General features: G+C 35.8%; 1 pseudogene; it reads left to right on the top strand.

The window, feature by feature from the left end:
- Nucleotides 1–680: 680 nt before the first annotated feature.
- LOC112100256 lies at nt 681–1,996 on the top strand (annotated as a pseudogene).
- Nucleotides 1,997–2,791: the final 795 nt, after the last annotated feature.

The following is a 2,791-nucleotide window of genomic DNA, read 5'->3' as shown; positions in this document are numbered from 1 at the left end:
TTCTGAAATTTATATTTGAATTACAAAATTTTGATATATATTGGGGCGGGGGCTGGGGGGGGCGGGGCTTCCCTAATGGGGATGCCTGTATGAAATTATGTGCGGACACAAAATTTATAACATTGTGAAACCTTTTACAACATTGTAAAAATACAAGTCTGTAAGAAATTTGTGCGTAGTTGAGAATTTTCCAATATATATATAAAACATGAAAAAACAGGGCTGACTTGGCATTTGGTCGTGCATTAACAAAATAAATTTATAAAATTTTCACTCCTTTTTTCTTTAAAATATAAAAGTCTAAAGTCAACATTGGGCAATTACATTAGCTGTAACGCAGTCTCTTAACGATTTTCTATGATTTCCGAGTTGAATAGTTCACAGGAGAACATATGAACAGAATATAAAAGTACGAATCTTTCCCTTGTACGTGAATGGATCCAAGCAAATGTCTGATTTGCTCTAAACACAGCTAGCAGCAGTCATGGATGGGGCTGAAATAGTAATAACATAAGTTTAGGTTTCTCTTTATTATCATCATATATGCATGAAGCCGCCAAAATGGACCAAAACTAAAACGAGTATCAATGTCAAAGAGAAAAGAATAGCCAGCACTATAAATACCATGCAACGATTGAGCATCTTCTTCATCATCTTTCAATACTCGAGATAACAGTTAATCCATTTATTCATTAGGTACTTGCAAGAAGCTAGCTAGATAGCACCTAAAATGGCTTCCTTTTCTCAAACAAATAAGTTTACGTGTACAATTTTTGTCTCCACGTTGTTGTTGATCATCTCTACGCAATGTGAAGCACAACTTTCACCAACATTCTACGATGCCACTTGCCCAAGTGCCCTCAACACAATCCGAACAGGCATTAGAAATGCTGCTTCACGAGAGCGTAGGATGGCGGCATCCCTCATTCGCCTCCATTTTCATGATTGCTTCGTTCAAGGTTGTGACGCGTCCATTTTGTTGGACGATTCCTCCTCCATTGACAGCGAGAAAAATGCACTTCCAAATTTTAAATCAGCTAGAGGGTTCGAAGTTATAGATAGTGTCAAGTCTCAACTGGAGAGAGTTTGCCCTGGAGTTGTTTCATGCGTGATATCGTTGCTGTTGCAGCCCGTGATGCTTCTTTCGCTGTGAGTAAATCATCATTAATTTTCTACAAGATTAATACAATAAGAGACATAGTGCTAACAGAAACAGTGATAAGCCGATGCCGTTCTGTGCTATTAATTTTGATATATAATTCATTGTTAGTTCTGGTTAATTAATTAATTTGAAAAAATTAATTACAGGTTGGAGGACCATCATGGACAGTTAAGCTTGGTAGAAAAGACTCAACAACTGCAAGCAGAAGCCTGGCTGAAAATCTCCCTAGCTTTACAGATGGCCTGGACAAACTTATTTCCACCTTCGCTACCAAAGGCTTGAATGCAAGAGACTTGGTTGCCCTTTCAGGTATCCCTCCCTCTCTCTCTATATATATATATAATATTTGCCAGATCATAATGTATATAAAAAATAATATTTCTTAATTAACTATGTCTAAGTAATCAATAATATTAATTAATTTATTGTTTCATTTGAAATTCAGGAGCTCATACAATTGGCCAAGCACAATGTGCATTTTTCCGTGACAGGATTTATAACAATCAAAGCAATATTGATGCTGGATTCGCGAGCACTCGAAGGCGTCAGTGCCCGGCTAATGGTGGCGACAGCAATCTATCACCACTTGATTTGGTGACACCCAATTCTTTCGATAACAATTACTTCAAGAATCTCATTCAGAAGAAGGGACTTCTCGCATCAGACCAAGTTCTTTTTAGTGGTGGATCCACCGACTACATCGTTGATGAATATAGCAAAAACCCTTCAAAATTTAAATCTGATTTTGCAGCTGCCATGATTAAGATGGCAGATATCAGTCCTCTCACAGGCACTGCTGGACAAATTCGAAGAGTTTGCAATATTGTCAACTAAATGATTTAGTTTTTCTATTCTTTGATTTAGTTTTCTAATAATAAATAACGGCAGGTCTACTGGCCCTGCATTTGTATTCTGGTTATCCAATTGTGTATTGTTTTGTTTATTAATTAAGTTAATCATTATAAAATTTTAATTGTGTATTCCCAACTTTCTGGCATAGTAAGAATGATCGATAATTACTCGTATTTTATTGACATGCAAAATCGTGATACCCTAAACTTTCTGTAATTAATTAGTTCCAAATAATATCCACCAACATTAATTCTACCGGAAGCATGACATGTTATTAAACTTATATGACAGTGCAACAGATAAGAAACGAATTATGTTTGAAATGCTAAAGTTATATGACTTCCAAATATTTGTCATCAAAATTCTGCCCACATGTTGATACCATATATGCAAGCCAAGAGCAAAACAATAAGTGCATGTAAAATTATTTCATGTGATTGAGGATCAAAACAACCAATAATACAGTATCTCAAGAATGAAAGTACGGTATTAGATAAGCTATAAATCACGTGCATTACATGATTTTTCTTTTATAATCAAATCGAAGAGTAGTTTCACACATTAGATCTCATGCGGCATTAGAGAAATTTTTATGGATATGATTACCTGTGAACTCCAATTAGTTATATTCAGTTATGAGTTATGAGGTGGCAATCTCAGTCAGCTGGAGTGGGACCCACTGGTGGTTAAATAGTTATTATAAACAACTAGTTTGTGCAGCTGTATAAAAGTAACGGAGCAAGCTAACTGGGAACCACCTTTGTAAGATCAATTGAG

The sequence above is a fragment of the Citrus clementina genome, unplaced genomic scaffold, assembly GCF_000493195.1.
Source record: "Citrus clementina cultivar Clemenules unplaced genomic scaffold, Citrus_clementina_v1.0 scaffold_9, whole genome shotgun sequence".
NCBI lineage: Eukaryota > Viridiplantae > Streptophyta > Magnoliopsida > Sapindales > Rutaceae > Citrus > Citrus x clementina.
This window is presented reverse-complemented; position numbering and strand designations above follow the sequence as displayed.